At 38.9% G+C, this 22,256-nt stretch overlaps 1 pseudogene; it reads left to right on the top strand.

Moving 5' to 3' along the window:
- The first annotated feature begins 6,943 nt into the window (after window positions 1-6,943).
- Window positions 6,944-7,744, top strand: LOC122749580 (annotated as a pseudogene).
- The last annotated feature ends 14,512 nt before the right edge of the window (window positions 7,745-22,256 follow it).

Genomic DNA, 22,256 nt, shown 5'->3' with positions numbered 1-22,256 from the left:
GAAAGTGAATCATGTGCCCAGTGTAAACTGCCTTCACCCTGAGAACACTGAGTTATTCCCAGGTTAAGGTCATGCATCCAGCAGCTGAGAGGGTGACCTAGTGAGATGGAAGCACTGTCTGGGACATGCTGGGGTTTTATGACATCTAAGATAGCAATGACAGACATATTGGGGCTGAAGGCAAGAGTTGTCGTTCAACATTTAATTTTTAAGAGGAAGTAATGATGACAGTAAAGATAAAGTGAACACATGAGAAATATATACAGAAAACAGGTGGAGACAAGAAAGGTCAAATTTGGGATGCTAGATCTAGAGAGGCCTCAGGGACCATTGTACAACCCCTAGGTGAGGGAAGTCAACAAGTCAAGTCAACAAACATCTTTTTGTTTTTAAGTTCTTCTCCTCAATTACACAGAGAAACAATTGGGGTTTTTTTTGGAGGGAACGGGCAAGGAGAGACAATCAGGGTTAAAAGACTTGCCCAGAGCCACACAGCTAGTAAGTGTCTGAGGTTGGACTTGAACTCAGATTCTTCTGAGTCCAAGGTGGGTACTATATTCATTGCACCACCTCCCTGCCCCCAACATTTTTTTTTTTTAATTTTGAGTTTGAAATTCTCTCTCTCCCTCTTTTTCCTCCCTCCTCATGGAAAAGACAAGCACTTTGATATAGGTTATACACGTGCAGTCATACAAAACATATTAGTCATATTATGACAGAAAACAGACCAAAAAATAGTAATAAAGTTTTTTAAAAGTATGTTTCGATCTACATTCAGACTATCAGTTTTCCTTTGGTGGTGGATAGCATTTTTCATCATGCGTTGTTCAGAATTTTCTTGGAACATTGTATTGTTGAGAATAGTCAACAAATATTAATTAAGTGGCTACTATGTGCCTGCCACTTCAAGGTCAAGAAACCGATAACCACAATGCTGTTTTATAGAAGTGATTGTTCCATTTTGAGTTTCTGCTACTAATGTTTTAATTCGAGCTAAATTAAAGGAAGTCATTATCACTCAGAATTACTATAAATTAAAGAATTTTATATATTCTATAAATGATTTTTAGGGCTTTTAAAAAATTAAGTTAATGATGCCCAAAGGGCTATAAAACCATGCATACCCTTTGACCAAGCAATACCACTACTAGGTCTGTATCCCAGAGAGAAAAAAAAAACAAACAAAAACAAAAAGGAAAAGGACTATATGTAGACAAATATTTAGTGGCTCTTTTTGTAGTGGCAAAGAATTATAAATTGAGAGGATGTCCATCAATTGGGGAATGGCTGAACAAAAGTTGTATTATATGATTGTGATGGAATACTATTGTACTATAAGAAATATGAGTGTATAAAACACTGGCCCTGGATTCAGGAGGACCTGAGTTCAAATCCAGCCTCAAACACTTGACTCTTACTAGCTGTGTCACCCTGGGCAAGTCACTTAACCCTTATTTCCCTGCCAAAAAAAAAAAGAAAGAGAAAAGAAATATGGAGCAGAATTCTCTCAGAAAAACCTGTAAAACCTTAAATAAACTGATGCAAAGTAAAGTGAAAAGAACCAGGAGAACATTGTACACAGCAACAGCAATATTGTATATCATCTGTGAATGACAACTATTCTCAGTGATACAATTCTGAAGGACTTATGAAGAATGCTATCCATCTCCAGAGGAAAAAACTGGTGGAGTCTGAATAGAGATTGATGCATACTTTTTATTTCCTTTATTTTTTCTTTTTTTCTCTTTATTTTCTTTCACAACATGACTAACATGGAAATATGTTTTGCATGATTCCATATGTATAACCTATATCAAATTGCTTGCCTTCTCAATGGGGGGGGGGGGACAGGAAGGGAGGTAGGAAGAGAATTAGGAACTCAAAAAATTTCCTAAAAGAATGTTTAAAGTTATTTTTACATGTAATTGGGGGGAAATTGTTTAAAGCATATTGGTTTATAAAGAAGAAGAATAAAGACATAAAAAATTAAGTTAATGAGCAACAACAAAAGGACAAAAATTAAAGCATCCTCTTTTAAAACCTTATAAGCCTTTATATGTTTTAAAGGGGTAAAGACTTTTCCCTACCTCACCCCCATCAATGGAATACCATTGTTGGAAATATAAGAAAGCAGCCATTAGTAAGAGAAGAGAAACAAAGGTTGCTGGACATATTTCCTAATACAATTTCATAAAGGTCTCATAATATTTCAGTAATGTAGTGAGTAGACAGAGGACAAATTGTGGTGTCCAAGACTCTAAGAGCCTGCATCACATAAGTTATAATTCTCTCCAAACAAAGACTGAAACTTCAAGTCCTGAATATTATCATTTTTATCATGTTTTTACTCTCAAATGTTCCTACACTTCCATGCCAACAGAAGTCACATTAAATTTACCCACCTGTTTACACGATTGAACATGTATAACCTATATCAGAATGCTTGCCATCTTGGGGAGGGGAGATGGGACAGAAGGAAGGAGAAAAAAAATTGCAACTCAAAAAAAGATTTACCCATCAACATGCTAAATTCATTAGGTAAGGCAGGTTGAGCTATCAATACTGGATGTTTGGAAAGGAAATGTGGGAATTAGAAAACAGGCTCATTCCTTGATCCCATGCGCTTTCTTTTTTTTTTTTTTCCCCAGGGCAATGGGGGTTAAGTGACTTGCCCAGGGTCACACAGCTAGTAAGTGTCAAGTGTCTGAGGCCGGATTTGAACTCAGGTCCTTCTGAATCCAAGGCCGGTGCTTTATCCACTGTGCCACCTAGCTGCCCTGATCCCATGCGCTTTCTATCAACCAAATTGCATGAAAATATACAACAGCATTTCAGTCAGTGTGCATACTCATGTTTATGTTTAGATAGCATTTACATAGCACTTTTTAAAAGGTTTGCAGAGTACTTTACAAATATCCCATTTTGTCCTTACAACAACCCCAGGAGGTAGGTACTATTGTCATCTCCATTTTACAGATGAACAAGCTGAGGCAGGCAGAGGAGAGATGAACTTGCTCAGGGTCATATAACCAAGAAAGAGTCTGAACAATTATCTGAACTCAGGTTTTCCTGCCTCCAGGTTCAGCAACCTTGTTCTCAGCCAAAAGAGAAATAAGATTTTGTGTCACTAAGCAATTATAAATCACTAACCATGGGTTAAGTACCTGCTATGTGACAGACATTAGACTAAACACTAGAGATACAAAGAAAATTTTTTAAATGGACTCCACTCTCAAGAAGCTCACAGTTTACTGGGGGAGGCAACATGCAAATAACTGTGCAAACACCATATAGACCTGACAAATTACTGATAAATCATGTTCGCTTATCATGTCGGCTCTATGTTTCCTGTGTTTTTACATTTCTAGCAGGATATAAATTTTCATTTACTTGCATGACTTCTCCAAAACACAGTCTTGAGGGAACTGTACTGTGACCATGCAAATGGCAAACAGGCTCATATTAAAGTGATATTTGTCTGAAAACATAATGCAGCCTCAAGGTGCTAAAAGAGCTTTAATCAACAAAACAGAGTTTTATTTATCTCCAGTTGAATGACCACAGGGTTGCTAGTAATACTGTATGACCTTGGGAAAATTGCATAAACTCTGAGTCTCAGTCTCCTTGTCTATAAAACATCTTACCTACCTCACATAAAGAGGAAATTCTATATGTAAGACACTCTTAAGACCAAATGCTTAAGACACGTAACAAGTTGTTGTTATGGTCATTGGTACAGGTTATTAATTGCTAACATATGTAATCTCGTTTGTGATACAGGATGGTTGGACTTAAAAGGAGGTGGCATGCATTGAGGCAACCAGTGTAGCTAAAGAATCCATAAGCATAGCCCTTGACCCTAGAGGAGTTCTACTCACCCCGATGTTTAGCCTTGTCCAACCTTATGTTTGGTTTATTAAGAGGTACCCACAGTCTGCATCTTCTCAATTGGTATATTTATCTTTTGTTGTTGTTCAGTCATTTTCAGTCATGTACAACTCTTCATAATCTCGTTTGGGTTTTTTGGACGGTTTTTTTTTTTTGGCAGCATACTAGTTTCCCATTTCCTTCTCCAACTCATTTTACAGATGAAGAAATTGAGGCAGAGTTAAGTGTCTTGCACAGGGTCACACAGCTAGTAAGTATCTGAGGCCATATTTGAACTCAGGTCTTCCTGACTCCAAGCCCACTGTGCCTCAGGATAAAATCATTTAGCCCCTAATAGCCATGGGCCATCCAGAATCTATCTTTAGTTTCTTTAGAAATGATTTCTTGGCAGCATTTGCATATACAGCTTCTTTTCCCAACGCCATCTTACAACGAATGTGGCTGTGTCCCTGTTCTTTGAAATCCTGGATCTGAGTAGCAAATGGGTGCATGAAACAAGCCCATAACCTGTGATTTTAAGGTCTTTCTAAACCATTGGAAAGCAAAGGGGAAGAACATGACAATCCTCTCAGCAAATACAGATTTCAGACCATTATATACTAAGTCACAGTAACTTGGAAACATCTGAGAGAAAATAGATTTTAGGGACAGAGGGAGGGGACTACTGGGTCAGAATTTGGCAGATATGGTCACTGTATCAGGTGTTTTTGCTTAATTGTCACAAGGAAGGGTTCAATCTGGAGTGAGAAGGTTCTTCTCTCCTTTCCCCCTTGCTCCCCACCTCCCCCCAGCATAACTGTGTTGTAAAAATAAATCAATAGAAACCACATTTTTTGAAAACGGATCTTTTCACAGGTAATTACAGAGAAATTGATGGCACAGGTTTGTTTCACATTTACTTTCCCTCCTGGCCTGTTCTTCAAGTATTACAGTCACAGCTTAGGCCAGGACAAAAGAATATCTGTTCCAAAGACTGGAACAGGCTGATAATTTAGGACATTGAAGGGGAAAAGACTGGAAGAACCTAATTAGGGTGTCTATAATGAGGTAGGGGGAGGAAAACAATTTCTTATTCAAATTTGTCAGCATCAGGTTTTCAAAGACCTTACTCTAATCCTTCCATCTACCAGCTGGTCTCATGTTCTTTTTTTTGAGACTCATTTTGGAGTTTCCCATTCTTATTTATTACAAGGTATTTGTGTAAGGAATTGTCTCTCTTAGGTGGGATGTTGGGGTCACTTGTAAGAAAAGCAACAGGACAATGATCAACTGTGAATGACTTAGCTCTTCTCAGCAAAGCAGTGATCCAAAAAAAATTCCAAAGGACTCATGATGAAAAATGCTATCCACATCCACAGAAAGAACTGATGATGTCTGAATGTAGATTGAAGCATACTATTTTTCACCTTCTAAATTTTTTTCTTTTTTTTTCCTTTGGGTCTGTCTTCTTTCACAACATGACTAATACGGTAATATGTTTTACATGATCGAACTTGTATAATCTATATCAAATTGCTTACCATCTCAGGGAGGAGGATGGTGAAGGGAGAGAGAGAAAATTTGCAACTCATTTTTTTTTAAATGAATGTTAAAAATTGTCTTTACTGGGGGAAATATAAAGGGAGGGAGGAAAGGAAGGGAGGGAGGAAAGGAAGGGAGGGAGGAAAGGAAGGGAGGAAAGGAAGGGAGGGAAGGGTGGGGAGGAAGGGAGGGAAGGGAGGGAAGGGAGGGAAGGGAGGGAAGGGAGGGAAGGGAGGGAAGGGAGGGAAGGGAGGGAAGGGAAGGAAGGGAAGGAAGGGAAGGAAGGGAAGGAAGGGAAGGAAGGGAAGGAAGGGAAGGAAGGGAAGGAAGGGGAAGATAGCCAGAATACTGCATCTTCTTGGTTAGGGATGCCCACCCTAATTTGTTGTTGTTTGTTTATTTGTTTGTTTTTACCAATAAGGCAATTTCTAGCTATCCTAGAGAACAAAAAGGGCCAGTTTCCCAAAGCTGACTTAAGAAGTAAGTATCTGGAACAGGATGCTCTCAGAAAAACCTGGAAAGACATGAATTGATGCAAAGTGAAATGTGCTGTGTACAAAGTAACAGCAATATGTAAGATGATCAGCTGTGAATGACTTAGTTATTAGCAATACAATGACCCAAGACATCTCTGAAGGACTTAAAATAAAAAATGCTATCCATCCCCCAGAGAAGGAACCAATGATGTCTGAATACAGATGGAAGCATACTTTTTTTTTGGCTTCATTTATATTTCTTGGGGGGGGGGGTTGTCTATGTTTTCTTTTACAACACGACTAATAGGTAAATTGTTTTGCATGACTAAATATGTATAGCATATCAAATTGTTTGCCTTCACAATGGGCGGAGGGGAAGAATTTGAAACTCAAAAGTTTTAAAAAAATGAATGCTAAAAAATGGTTTTTTACATGTAATTGGGGGAAAATAAAATACTAAAAAAAAAAGAAAATGAAGAGGAAAAAAAGAAATATCTTGTGAATGAGCATCCTATGCATGTTTGCATATCTGTTTCAAAATCTAATTTAGGTGATTTGAGGTTAAGAATTGTAGCCTTTCTGTACTTTTGGGACCATCTAAGTAGCAGAGTGGAAAGAAGGCTCTGACTGGAGTCAGAAAGACCTGAGTTCCAATCCAATCTTAGATAGTTCTTAGCTGTGTGACCCTGGGCATTTCACTTACCCATTTAAACTGTCTGCCTCAGTTTTCACCTCATAAAAATAGGATGATAATAACACCTACTTCTGTGGTTATGAATGAAGATCAAATGAGATTATATTTGTAAAATTCTTAACACAGTGCCTGGAACATAGGAGGCACTTAATAAATGCTTATTCTTCCTCTCCTCTTGACTACTCAATTTTATAGTATTTGCTACCCAGTAGATGCTTTAAAAAGCAATGAAAGGATCTGGCCTCAGACACTTAACACGTACTAGCTGTGTGACCCTGGGCAAGTCAGTTAACCCCAATTGCCTCACTTCAAAAAAAAAAAAAAAAGCAATGAAAGGGAGTGGTGGCGGTGGCTCTTGCTCCAGATGAGCTGCCCAAACATGGCTCTGCCGCGTGTCCTTTCCCGGGTCGTGGGCACAGGACCAGCCAGCTGCCGAAGCCTGGCCAGAGGTCTGCACTGCAGTCGTCCCTCCTCCTCCTCCTCCTCCTCCTCCTCCTCCTCCTCCTCCTCCTCCTCCTCCTCCTCCTCCTCCTCCTCCTCCTCCTCCTCCAAGTATGTGAATGTGAAGGAGCCCACCATGGACATGAAGTCTGTGACTGACTGAGCAGCCCAGACCCTACTGTGGACAGAGCTCTTCAGAGGTTTAGGGATGACTCTGAGTTACCTGTTCCGGGAACCCGCCATCATCAATTTTCCCTTTGAGAAAGGCCCTCTGAGCCCCCGTTTTTGTGGGGAGCACGCCTCGAGGCGCTACCTTTCAGGGGAGGAGTGGTGTGTCACCTGCAAACTCTGCGACACCGTTTGCCCAGCCCAGGTCATCACCATCCAGGCTAAGCCCAGGGCAGATGGCAGCCGGAGGACAACCCGCTATGACATCGATATGACCAAGTGCATCTACTGCGGCTTCTGCCAGGAAGCCTGCCCCGTGGACGCCATTGTGGAGGGCCCCAACTTTGAATTCTCCACGGAGACCCACGAGAAACTGCTTTACAACAAGAAGAAACTTCTCAATAACGGGAACGAGTGGGAAGCCGAAATCGCTGCCAACATTAGGGCGGACTTCCTGTACCTGAGAAACTCCAGTTCCTGCGCCACTCTCCTCACACCCAGTCTGGTCCAAGGGCAGCAGCCGCCCTCGGTCTGGGCCCCTTGGAATAAAGCCTAGAAATGGGGGGGGGGGGAAGGGGAAAGCAACGAAAGGGAAAATATTGGAAACACCTATTTAGGGTGTCCATAATGAGGTAGATGGAGGAAAGCAATTTCCAGATCAAGTTTGTCGGCATTAAGTTTTCATAGAAGACTTTAGTCCCTAGTTCATGCTAATCGATCTACTTTGGAAAATCCGAATACCTGGTACTTTAAAATGTAAATCTTGCTTTAAAGCATATCTACTATGCGCCAAGCACTATGCTAGGTGCTGATGATACAAAAGTAAATATTAAACAGTCCTTGACCTCAAGGAGCTTACATTTTATTGAGGGGAAAGGTATGTAGTCATATAAGTTGATACGAAATACAAAGTAAATACAAAATGATGGGTGATGGGTTAATAGAGGGGATATCAGGAAAGGCCTCATATAGGAGCTGGTGTTTAAACTTTTCTTTTTTATAAAGTATTTTATTTATTTATTTTTCCCATTACATATAAAGATCTCAACTTTTGTTTTGTTTATACAAGCTTTCCAATTTCAGATTTTTCTCCCTCCTTCCCCTCCCTCCTCCCTCCTCCCTCCTCCCTCCCCCCTCCCCCCTCCCCCCTCCCCTAGCAGCAGGCAATCTGATATAGGTTATATATATATATATATATATATATATATATATATATATATATATATATATATATATATATATATGATGTTTAAAATCTAAATTGTGGTTGCCTTAAATTAGAAGCTTCAGCACCAGTCTTTGGGCATTAAACATTTATTAAAGCATAGAGGTATTCACAAGAAGTTCAGAAAGTTAAGAAAAAGAAGTCCTACCTAGCCTTGAGTTCCAGCCTGGTTGGGTTCTTCCTGAAGTCCTCCTGCTTTAATCAGGAACTGTCCAGCAAGCTGACTGTGGAAGCATTTTATAGTTCTGGAACAGAGGCGGTCCTTACACACTGCTTCAAGCTGATTGGTTGGCATCATCCAAATCCATTGGTTCTGAAGGTGTTCTCAAGGTGTGATTACAATCCAGTTAACTTGAAGTAGGCTAATCAGCAGTTAATCACTCTCACTTGATTCAATCAGTCTAGATTAATCAAATAAAATAATATTAAACATATTTCTGCATTAGTCGTGTTATAAGAGAAAAATCAGAGCAATGAGGAAAAACCTCAAAATAGAAATACAACAGCACCAAAAACAAAAGAAATAGTATGGTTCATTCAGCATCTATACTCCACTGTTCTTTTTTTTTTTCCCCTGGATTTGGAGATCCTCCTCCAAGATGAGTTCCCTGGAACCCTTCTGTACCATTGCATTGGTGAGAAGAATATAGTCCATCACAGTAGGTCAACACACAATGTTGATGATACTGTGTACAATGTTCTTCTGGTTCTGCTCATCTCACTCATCATCAGCCCACTCAGGACCCTCCAGGTTTCTCTGAACTCCTCCTGTTTATCGTTTCTTACAGCACAATAATATTCCATTACATTCATATACCACAACTTGTCCAGCCATTCCCCAATTGATGGGCATCCCCTCAACTTCCAATTCCTTGCCACCACATAAAGAGCAGCTATAAATATCTTTGTACATGTGGGTCCTTCTTGAGCTGGTGTTTAAATTGAGCTTTGAAGGAGGCTAGGAATTCTAAAAGGTGGTACTGAGGAGACAATCATTCCAAACATAGGGGACAGACTGTGCAAAGTCTGAGATGAAAAATAGAATGTTGGGAGGGGGGGAAGGGAAGGTGTTGCAAATACATCATTTAGCTAGACCACAGAGTGTGCAAGAAGGTAATGTGTAATAAGTATGGAAAGGCAGGTTGGAACTGCATCGTTAAAGACTTTAAATGCCAAACAGGGGAGTTTGTATTTGATTCTAGAAACAACAGTTACCAAAGCTTCTTTTGTGTGTGTGTGTGTGTGTGAGAGGCAATTGGGGTTAAGCGACTTGCCCAGAGTCACACAGCTAGTAAGTGTTAAGTGTCTGAGGGCGGATTTGAACTCAGGTCCTCCTGACTCCAGGGCCAGTGCTCTACCCACTGTGCCACCTAGCTGCCCCACCAAAGCTTCTTAAGAAAGGGAGTAATAGGGGGCAGCTAGGTGGCACAGTGGATAAAGCACCAGCTTGACACTTGACACTTACTAGCTGTGTGACCCTGGACAAGTCACTTAGCCCTCATTGCCCTGCCCCCCCCCCACAAAAAAAAGAGGGAGAGTAATATATTGTACATGGTCTTTAGCAATATGACTTTTGCAGCTGTATAGAAGACAGGAGAGACTAGAGACAAGAAGACCAATTAGAAGGTTATTGTAATAGTCTAAGAGAAGAATGTTAAGGGCCTAAATTAAGTCAGTGGTTATGTGAATAGACAGAAGGGGCTAGGTGAGAGAGACAGCAATTGACTTGTCAGGATTTGGCAACTGATTGCATCTGGAAGATGAGTGAATAGGAACTATGGAGGATGACTTCAAGGTTGTGTTAAGGGGCTAAAATTCTAGCTAGTCTGTCTAAAATATCTAATGAGTGGTCGCCAATAAATTATAAGCTTTAGCAAGAGTTAGACCTTTAAGCGTTTATTAAGGAAAACAAGAATTTGGTAAAGAGAGAGAGAAAGGCCTAGATTCCTATCTATTAAAGGGAGAGCACATTTCTAGCTCCGCTCTCCACCAGAGTCCAAAGGAAAAAAGAGCGAGACTGAGCGCCAGTCTCTTCCTTCCTCCTCCCACTAGTCCGCGTCACTTCCTGACTCCTGGTCTTGCCCTCAAAGACCTTTGCTTCATGGGCAGAACTCTTCTACAGTAAGTATCCAGCAGGTGGCGTCATTCCAATCGTTACAGTCCCCCCTGTTGTTCCTCAAGAAACAAAATGTTTCCTTGACGGAACAGTAAAAAGAATATAATAACTATTGCTAACTAATAATATGTGAACAACAATATAGAAAAGGAAGAGAGGAAAGTTTTGTCCAGAGGGGCGATTTTTTTTTTTTTGTCCTCATGAACCGACGCTTTGACATTGGTCTTGCAAAGGGAGGGCCTCTGCAGAGAGTACATATTACAGATGGTGTATATTATAACCGAAAAAGAAAAGAGAAAAAAAACAAAACAAAACTGTTCATTTAAAGTCTCTGAAAGTCTTTTCTCAGATGTCCTCTAGGTGTAGTCGTGGAATGGAAGTCTTTTCAGGGGTTGATGTGTGGATACTGGTAATCAGCCAGGAAATTTCCTACAAAATTGAGCTTAACAGAACTTTAAAATAGCTTTGTCAATAATCAAATCAAACAATGAAAGTTCTCAAAAACATGTCTAAGGGAATTCAGAATCTTAGTTGTTACACATGAAACATATAATAAAACAAAAATTGAAACATTCTTTAAAATTATAATATTACTATAGTCCCCCCCTTATGGAGGGTAATTGAGAAGACAATTGCTGCGATATTAATTATTAAAAATAATTTTTTATCTTTGTTTCATCACTTTTTGCATCATCTGCCTAATTATCCTCATGCCATTATGAGAAATTAAAAAATCTAATATAATTGGTAACAGGTGTCAAGGCCAAATTCAACACTGTATTTATCATGACACCTGAGATAATTATGGGGGTTACCATAAAAGAACAGAGAAATGATGGGATATGAGCATTCCCACACTTGAGCAATATGTTCTGCCCATACAGTATGCCAGGCTTAAAATAGGTGGATGGAATATATGTCCATGCCACCGAACATATTGGAAGAAACTGAGTCAGACTTAATCAGATGCATGGGACTGAGATGTCCATGGCATCAGGCATATAGGAGGGAGCATGGAAGCCAGGTGTAGAAGTGAGATGGGTGGGATGAATACTTCCAGCCATCTGTACAATATTGTGGGGAAAAATAAAATAAAATATTAAACCAAGAGAATCCAACCTCAACATTTGTCAAAAGCCGTTCCCTCGGCCATACCTTGACTTCATGCATGTCTCCCCTCATGTGACAGTTCAGTGTCTGCTCTTGCATGTATTCCTCTTGTGATTGGATGGCACCTTGGCCAACTGGCATCTGATAACTCAGAATAAAGGTAATTAGTGTCTTAAATGATAAGTTCCCATAATCCAAGTCTCATATGGATTTAAAAATTGAGGATAATAAATGATTGCAAAAAATGCGAATACATCTTGACTCAGAACACAATATATAATTATGCAACAATTTCAAATAATACCCCTTTTTTTTTACTTAGTATACAATTACTTTTGTGAAAAATCAGAACATACTTAAATACAAGTTAAAGCACAACAGAAACTCAAAGAATTTTTTTTTTGAAAAAAGAAAACTTTTACAAATGTTCCCCTCTTTTTTTTTTTTTTGGGAATATGCTTATCAAAAATAATACTTCTAGAATCAATTTACACTTGCCATGGCAACCAATTTGCCAGGGAAATGCTTTAAAGAGTTTGATCAAATAATCAGTTGAGGAAAAAAAAAATAACAAAAACAAACAACTCAGAATATGGGAGCACAATACTCCTAGAATTAACATTGTATTATGAAATCAAAACCATCTTGCAATTTTTCAAAATTAGATAGATAAACGAATAGAAGAAAATACACATGGAACAATAAAAGACAATGAAATTCAAACTAAGGAAGTCTAAATGAATGTGAACTTAATATCAATAAGAGTATTATAAAATATAAACTTGATCACATGACTATAAAAAGCTTTTACAAATATTCTCCTTGTTTTAGAAACTAAGTATGACACAATCTCAAAAGCATGAAAATCTCTATGAAAATAAACCCATACCATTAATTTCAAAATGTATATGTAATAGTATAGAAATCCTATGTAACCTCTGAACTGATACTATTAATAATCTGAGTGAATTTAGAACACTTTTGATTCCGATATCTAAAATCCCCAATACTCATATCAATACCTTGCTGTTTACTTCTACATTTCTGTAAAATATATATACTTCCATGGCAAAAGAAGCGGAGTCTTGAACTATGGTGATGATTGTCATTCTCATTCAGCTTAAGCTTTTCTTCTTTAACCCCTCTATATTGTCTGTCAGTCTTTTCACCATACAAATGCTTTATAAGATTACTAATTAAAGACAAAAGCAGGTTAGCAAAATTATGAACAAAACGAGTATATCTGGAATTTAAAGGGTTTTCTAAGGTTGTCTCAGAAGCACAGCCAGGCTGGGGAAGGGCTGAGCCTGAAGCTGCAAATGTAGTTAGAAAAAGGTGAGCATGCGCATCAGATCTCTGGACTTCCCAGGCAGGGGAAGCTATGGGCTTGGCCATAGGAGGAGTAGAGGGTGGGGTCTGGAGAGGAGGGGAGGGACCAGAGCAATTTGAATCAGACTTGATTTTGAACTCAGGCCTGGATTCCTCTTCCCCCACTTTGCCTCCAGGTGCTAGGGGATTAAAAGCTTCTAGAGGGTGGGTCATTGCCTCCAGGCATGCAAAATTAGAGCAACAATTAGTGTTAGAACTGGGAAAAGCTGCAGGAATCTCTTCAGGTTTCTCTGAAAAAGCATGGTTGGGAGAGTGGGAGATATTTCCTTGTGTGAGTATGTTGCTGGCTCTTCTAACAAAAATAAAAAGAAAAATAGAAAATCCACAAAAACAAAGCATTAACATGATCTTATCTCCCATTTGTCTGGTTAAACAGACTAAAATCAAAAATAGGATAATTAGGGAGTTTAAAAGGTCCATTGGAAAAAATTTAAAGGGAAAACACAGCCAATGCGCCAGTACTTAGCAGTTTAAAGGGAAAGGGAGGGGAAATTTCTTACCCAACCAGAAGATCAGAAGAAGACTGAGGGTTAGCTTTCCTCTTCGTGGTCAGCCATCTGTTAAGGGGCTAAAATTCTAGCTAGTCTGTCTAAAATATCTAATGAGTGGTCGCCAATAAATTATAAGCTTTAGCAAGAGTTAGACCTTTAAGCGTTTATTAAGGAAAACAAGAATTTGGTAAAGAGAGAGAGAAAGGCCTAGATTCCTATCTATTAAAGGGAGAGCACATTTCTAGCTCCGCTCTCCACCAGAGTCCAAAGGAAAAAAGAGCGAGACTGAGCGCCAGTCTCTTCCTTCCTCCTCCCACTAGTCCGCGTCACTTCCTGACTCCTGGTCTTGCCCTCAAAGACCTTTGCTTCATGGGCAGAACTCTTCTACAGTAAGTATCCAGCAGGTGGCGTCATTCCAATCGTTACAGTTGTGAACCTGAATGACAAAAAGATGAGAATGTACGCTCCCAGAGAGCAGAGATGGTTTTATTTTGGCTTTAATATCCCCTCCTCCCCAGACATACCCATCTATCTAGCACAATGCCTAGCACCTCCTAGGCACTTAATTGCTTGTCACCTGAATGAAAAGAAAAGAAAAAATAGCCAGATATAAAATGTATTCTGTGAGAAACCATGTCCCATAAATACTAGAAGATGAAAGAAGTAGAATTGAAAGAGAACTAAAGTGAAAGCAAACTGCTTAGTAAGAGAATGTTGTTCCTGAGAACACTGTAGAAGGAAAACTTGGGAGAGGACAAAATGATAATTTGTAATTATGCTTAGGGGCAGCTAGATGGTGCAGTGATGGAGCACCAGGCCTAGAGTCAGGAAGATCTGGGTTCAAATGGGCCTCAAACACAAGCTGTATGACCCTGGGCAAAGCACTTAACCCTCTTTGCTTCAGTTCCTCATGTTGAAATGAGCTGCAGAAGGAAATGGCAAACCATTCTAGTATCTTTGCCAAGAAAACCCCAAATGGGGACACAGAAAGTTGGACACAACTAAAAGGACTCCACAACAACAATTACAATGAAACCTTTTTCTCTTATTCCCATCTGTCCAATTCCCAATTATAATGTAATTGCAATTAACTTTTTAATGTTCATGGAGATGTATTCAATAAGCATTATAGACTCAACTTCTAATGAAATATAAGGCTTGGTGGGCCCCTAGAGTCAGGAGGACCTGAGTTCAAATCCGGCCTCAGACACCTGACTAGCTATGTGACCCTGGGCAAGTCACTTAACCCCAATTGCCTCACTCCCCGCCCCCCCCTCCAAAAAAACTGTTAAGAAATATAAAGCTAGGTGCTAAAAGTGGTTAAGAATTTAAATAAGGCATCTTTTCTGCCTTCAAGAAGCTAACAATGTGACAGGAAGATAAGACACTGTAACGATTGGAATGACGCCACCTGCTGGATACTTACTGTAGAAGAGTTCTGCCCATGAAGCGAAGGTCTTTGAGGGCAAGACCAGGAGTCTTTTCTTTGGCGGGGAGGAAGTGACGCAGACTAGTGGGAGGAGGAAGGAAGAGACTGGCGCTGACTCTGGGGCTCTTTCCTGAGGACGCTGGCGGAGAAGGGAGCTAGAAATGTGCTCTCCCTTTAATAGATAGGAATCTAGGCCTTTCTCTCTCTTTACCAAATTCTTATTCTCCTTAATAAATGCTTAAAAGTCTAACTCTTGCTAAAGCTTATAATTTATTGGCGACCACTCATTAGATATTTTAGACAGTTTAGCTAGAATTTTAGCCCTTAACAACACAAATGGTACATTTTGATAAATGAAATCCACATTTGTGGTAAAAAAAAATATGAAAGTTTAAATCTAACACATTTGATAATATCTTTAAATTAAAAGCTCTTATGGGTCATTAGTTTTAATTTCTTTCCCCACTAAGCTCTAATTTCAGATTTACTTTCTTCTTCTTGCTTCTGTGTACCTCCTTGGACAACTTAAAAAGAAAGATTAGTTAACCTGGTGTTGAATAAGGAAGACTGGTGACTGTTAGGGGCTTGGGCTCATGGAAGCAAAACTTTGTGGCTGCAGAAGTGCCTAGAAATCAAAACGGGTCTCCTAATTTCTAAAGTCCTACTAAGGTACCTGTCCTACTATCAAGAAGTCAGGTCTTGGGGGCAACTGGGTGGTGCAGTGCATAAAGCACTAGCCTTGGATTCAGAAGGATCTGAGTTCAAATCTGGCCTCAGACACTTGATGCTTACTAGCTGTGTGACCCTGAGTAAGTTACTTAACCCTCATTGCCATAATAATAATAATAATAATTATTATTATTATTATTATTTTTGAAAAGAAGAAGAAGAAATCAGGTCTTCCTTCTGCATGACAGATGGCTCATTTTTGGTCAGTTTAAAGTTGAAAAGGGACTTTCAAGATAATTTAGTCCATACCCCTTATTTTACAGTTGAAGAAACTGAGTCCCGGATAGATGAAATAAATTGCCTAAGATCATACAGATACTAAGTAGAATGATCAGGAATTAAAATCTCAACCTACTGACTTTGAAGCTAGTATTCTTTTCACTGATTTAGTACTTCAAAGATCTGTCATTTCATTGGTGTGGAGATTCCCTTCTCAAAAGCCTATCACAATTCTTCTCCAACCAAGTAGACATTATTTGCAAGTTATCCTGGCTCAGAAAGCTTATCATCTTAAAGCCAATTTGGTGACAGAGCCCTTCCAAATTTAGTTAGCCTGATTCACAGACAAAGGGCCCATAGTTAGTCTTCCCAGCATGGTTAAACCTGCCAGATCACATGTCCTATTGTCCTGGCCTTCCAGAAACAAGGGTCACTGCCATGCTACAGTGAGTCAGTGAAACGGTTTAGTGGATGTGTTTCCACTACTCCAACCTTTAAACTTCTGATACTAGGGCATGATTGAAGTCGTATGCTCTCCTCCTCCTCCTCCCAATCCTGCTGAAATGTGTGGTTCATGACTCAATGAGAAAAGTATGCAGCTCACAGATGGAGGATCTTGGTCATTGTGGTATAGTGGGAAAAATCATGGGAGTCAGAATCAGGAGATTAGATTTCCAGTCCCAGCTTTGGTACTTACTAGGTGTGAGAAACATGAGCAGGTTTCTCTGTTTCTACATCTGTAAAATGTAAGTAATAAAAGATGTGCTGCCAACCTCATTGCCATTGTGAGAAAAGCACTTTGAAAAAGTGTTTTGTAAAAGTGAGTTGTTAGTGTCCTATCTCAAGTGTTCTTCATTTTTTTTTTCTTAGCATGGATTCTGACTTGTCATTTCCTTAATAGATTCCTTTGAGAATATCTCTGGGGATACTCAAAACTATTCAAAACAAAAGTGTTTGGACAGATGGTAGAGGGGGGAGGAGTGTCTCTGACCTCCAGCTCTCTACCTGGACAGTTTTTTCTTTTGGCTATAAAGTACTTTGTTCAGCACAACTCAATGGAAGACACTACCTGATGTTCTGAATTTCAACACAGAGATGAGAGCTTTTTTCTTAATTTAATTTTTCTCTTTAAAACCAGGTTTGCATATCACTATGGCTTTTTGGTGTGCCTTGTTCACCCCTATGTGTATCCAATTTATCAAAGGGAGTTTATGCTTATATTATTCATGTTTGGAAACCATTGTTGGAGGGATAACAGATGGGCAGCCTGGGTACTGATGGAATGTTCAGTGATTTCCAGGAAAGGTTAAGTGGATGTTCTCTGAATGAATTATGGGAGGATATGAACCAGAATTAGGCAGCTAGGTGGCACAATGGATAGAGTGCCAGCCCTGGAACTGATTTCCTTTTTTCCCCAATTAAAAAAAAAACAAACATTTTTATTTAAAGTTTTGAGTTCAAAATTCTATCCCTCCCTCCCTTCCCTCCCTTCCCTCCCTGCTCCCTGAGATGGTAAGCAATCAGATATAGGTTATACATGTGAAATTACGTAAACCATTTCCATATTAGTCATTTTATACAAGAAGGCTCACAAGAAAGTGGAAAATAGCATGCTTCAGTCTATATTTAATCAATATCAATTCTTTCTCTGGAAGTGGACAGTATGCTTCATTATTAGTCCTTTGGGATTGTTTTGGATCATTGTATTGCTGAAAATAGCTAAGTCATTCATAATTCTTCATTGTGTACAACATTCTCCTGGTTCTGTTCACTTCACTATACATCAGTTCATGTAAGTCTTTCCAGGTTTTTCTGAAATCATCCTGCTTGAGGAAGACCTGATTTTAAATCAGGCCTCAGACACTTACTGTGTGACCCTAGGCAAGTCATTTAAACCTGTTTTTCTCAGTTTCCTCATCTGTAAAATGAGCTAGACAAAGAAATGGCAAACCATTCTAATATCTTTGCCATGAAAATCCTAAATGGGGTCATGAAGACTTGGACATGAATGAAAATTATTAAACAACAACAACAATGAACTAGAATTGCGTAGGATGATTCTTCAATCCAATACTAACAAAAGCTAGGAAGAAATTATAATTTAAAAAATTACATTCATTCCACATAACTAAAAAAATGCTTAAAATTCAATGATGCATAAAAATGTTTCAAATCATCATTAAAGAAATACAGGGTAAAATAGATCCAAGACTCCACCTCACAACCCTCAGGTTTGAAAAGATGACAAAAGATGAAAATGGAAATTTGTGGGGGGGGCATGAGATTGAGGCCACATCAGTATGCTGTTGTTGGAGCTGTGAATTGGACCAACCACTCTGGAAAACAATTTGGAACTATACCTCAAAAGGTCACTAAATTGTGAATACCCTTTGACCCAGTGATACCACTAATAGACATATCCCAATGTGATCAAAGAGGAAAAGGATTCATATTTACAAAAGAACTGGAAACAAAGTAATTACTTGCCAACTGAACAGGGAATGAAGGGAAATGGCCGAAGAAATTATCACATATAAATGAGAAGATATATTATTGTGTTGTAACAAATAACAAAATAAAAAGGATTCAGAGAAACACAGGACACTGATAGGAAATGATGCAGAGTTCATTCAAAACAACCAGGAGAACAATTTATGCAATGACTACAAAACTGTAAAGGAAAATAACTTTGAAAGACTTAAGAACTATGATCAATTCAATGACCAACCAACACTTCAAAAAAACCATTGATGAATCATACTTCCTTCTTCTTTGCAGAAGGGTGACTAGAAGTACAGAAGAAGAATAGAATATTCAGACTCAGCCAGGGTGCGAATTTGCTTTACATGAATATGCTTATTTGTTACAAGGGAAGGCTTTTATTTTTCTTTTTTGAAGAAGGAAGGGGAATGAGAGAAGTAGTGACAGTAATCACTTAAAAAAGGAAGAAAATAAAGATGCTAATAAATCGTTAAAAATAGAAGAAAGCAGAAGGAAGTTGAGAAGGGGATACAGACAAGCAGAACAATGATAGAATCACCATATTAAATTTGAATTATAAAAAAAAAGTACAAACAAACCTAAAATGTATACTGTGGGAGAAAAAACAACTCTATAACATTTTACAGTTTCATATACAATCCTCTTTTTTATTTTTCTTTGTATTATAAAATGTTCCTATTTATTGATGTTTATTAAGTTTATAATAAAAATGAAAACTTTTTTTAAACAGACCAATCTTTGCTAAACCTGCCAACATAAATTACTAAGGGAAGGACTCCTCTTTGATGAGAACATGAGCTAACTTTATTCCAACCTTGTTAAAGTTAATAAACAAAGATTTTGTTTCTTTTTAATGATTAACAGATAACATAGTTGTAGAGTTATGTGTAAAATCATTTATAATCACTTTCAGAAAATTTTCTTTTAGACAGAGAGAGAGAGAGAAATAAAGCATCTACTAAGCCCTTACTAAGTTACAGGTGCTGTACTAAGCAATGAGGATACAAATACAAGCACATAACAAGGGGTGTCATATGTTTCTTAAAGAGAGGCAAAAGTAGACATCTCTAATGTCTTTACTCTCCACCCTTCTCCAATGTAAACTTTAATTCTTGCCAAAAGGAAAAGTTGGAGGTTAGGACCAAAGATTGACTACTCTGCTCTCTTCAGAGAGAGAAAATATTGAACTAACTTTATACTTGTCTGCTCCCTTAAATATTGTTAGTCTGTGAGAAGTAATTTTTAGGGTTCAAACTAAACTCTTGATCTTTATTTGTTAATGGGGAAAAAGGGGCCCCAAGCTTTATATCCAAGGCTTGACCCTCTTCCCACCAAATACAAGTTCCACAATGAGCACACATAGCAAATGGCAAAGAAATCCATTTATCCAAGCTGATAGCAACACAGAAATCAGAGAAAGTATACATCCAAGCATAGTATACATATGAGAGAAAGTACGGGGGCGGCTAGGTGGCACAGTGGATAAAGCACCGGCCCTGGATTCAGGAGTACCTGAGTTCAAATCCAGCCTCAGACATTTGACACTTACTAGCTGTGTGACCCTGGGCAAGTCACTTAACCCTCATTGCCCTGAAAAAAAAAAAAAGAATGTTATCTTTGGGGCAGCTAGATGGCACAGTAGTTAAAGCACCGGCCCTGAATTCAGTAGTACCTGAGTTCAAATCTGGCCTCAGACACTTGACAGTTACTAGCTGTGTGACCCTGGGCAAGTCACTTAACCCTCATTGCCCTGAAAAAAAAAAGAATGTTATCTTTGGGGCAGCTAGATGGCACAGTAGTTAAAGCACCGGCCCTGAATTCAGGAGTACCTGAGTTCAAATCTGGCCTCAGACACTTGACAGTTACTAGCTGTGTGACCCTGGGCAAGTCACTTAACCCCCATTGCCTGCAAAAACAAAACAAAACAAAACAACAACAGAGAGAAAGTATACATGTGAGAAAAATACCAAACAATACAAAGACGAAATAATCTCTTTCTCTGGGGGTAAGATAACTCAGCTCAACTGAAAGAGTCCCAGATATAACCCAAAGAGGAAAATTCCCTTAAGTCTCTAGTATAGCAAGCTAAGAATAGGGACATGGTGGAAACTGCCGACTGCTATCATGTCAGCTTCTTTCCAGGGCCTTTCTCCCTTCGGGAAGAGGGTGCTGAAGAGGGCTTGGCATTGTAAGTCTTCTATCTTGAAGCTGGAATCCATAACCCAAAGTGACTGAAAAAACTGAATGAGTTCTCATTCTTACCAACTTTACCCCACATGTCACATGCAGGCACAGTTATCTCCACCACTGAGGAGAGAATATACTACTAATGGGTTTGGGGGCTTTATTACCCACAAAAGACAGTCTCTTCCCTCAAAGAACTTACATTCTAATGAAAAAGATAATCCACACAGAAGTGTAGAAATGGCATCTACCTGGGTCATAGTGTGGTGAAATTGTAGTGGAGGTTTAGACCACAACAAGATCAAATATTTCTACTTGAAAATGAACAGTAATTTAAAATATATATATATACATATATACATACATATAATTGTTGTTCAATCTTTTTCAATTGTCTCCAACCCTCTGTGACCCCATTTGGAGTTTTCATGGCAAAGACACTGGAGTGGTTTGCCTTTTTCTTCTGCAACTCATTTGGCAGATGAGTAAACTGTAAGAGCCTAAAATTCTAGCTATGATGTCTAAAATCTAATGATTGGTCGCCTTAAATTAGAAGCTTTAGCAAGAGTTTAGACTTTTAAGTATTTATTAAAGTGCATCAGAAGTTGGTGAAGAGAAAGAGAGAGGTAAAAATCTAACTATCTCTAAGAGCGCCCTGCATCTTACCCACCAAAGCTGAGGTCAGTAACCAAGGGCCTCGCCTCAGTGGCTTCTCCCAGAACCTCTTGGGAAACAGGAAACAGGACGGTGTACACACACACACACACACACACACACACACACACACACACACACCCCTCCAAGCTAATTGGCTGGTAACTTTAATTGACACAACTAACAGGTGGTAACTTATGGACGCTAAAGTCACATGGTTTCCAAGTCACATGCTTTCTCCTCATGGTGGAGCTTCCCTACAATATCTTTCTCAACAGGTTGGTAGCGTTCCAAATCTCACAAAACTAAAGCAAACAGGATTAAGTGACTTGCCCACATTCACATAGCTAGTTAGTGTCTGAGGCCAGAATTGAACTCAGGAAGATAAGTCTTCCTGATTACAGATCTAGCACTCTATCCACTGTGCTATAGAGATAGATAGATAGATAGATAGATAGATAGATAGATAGATAGATAGATAGATAGATAGATAGATAGATAGATAGATAGATGATATAGTTATATATATAGCTATGTAGACAAATATAAGTATATATATATATATTTATGTGTGTATATATATACACACATACATACATACATATATATGTGTGTGTGTGTGTGTGTGTATACACACACATATATACACACCCTATGTATAAGTCTGTCTATCAACTGATCAATCAATTCTGGAGGAAAAATGAGGAAAGTCTTTAAAGAGAGAAACTCTGCTGACCAGGAAAGCAGACCGTGGCAGACAGGAACAGAAGAGCTCGATCTATGGGTTCTTTTTGTTTGCCGTTTTGTGTTACAAAAGAAGGTGCCCGGAATGGGGGCTGGGGGTGAGGGGTGGGAGAGGGCTATTCAGAAATGAAACATATGGTCACTGTATCAGTTTGTTATGCTCAGCTATACATCTTGTTACCCAGGATAGTTCCATTGAAGAAGGAGGGCAGTTGGAAAATTACAGGAAAAAAATTGCCATCCATAAAATTAAAACAACAACAACAAATGTGAGGC

Source organism: Dromiciops gliroides, chromosome 1 (genome assembly GCF_019393635.1).
Source record: "Dromiciops gliroides isolate mDroGli1 chromosome 1, mDroGli1.pri, whole genome shotgun sequence".
NCBI classification, from domain to species: Eukaryota; Metazoa; Chordata; class Mammalia; order Microbiotheria; family Microbiotheriidae; genus Dromiciops; species Dromiciops gliroides.
The sequence above is the reverse complement of the archived record's forward strand: the minus strand, read 5'-3'. Positions and strand labels throughout refer to the sequence as shown.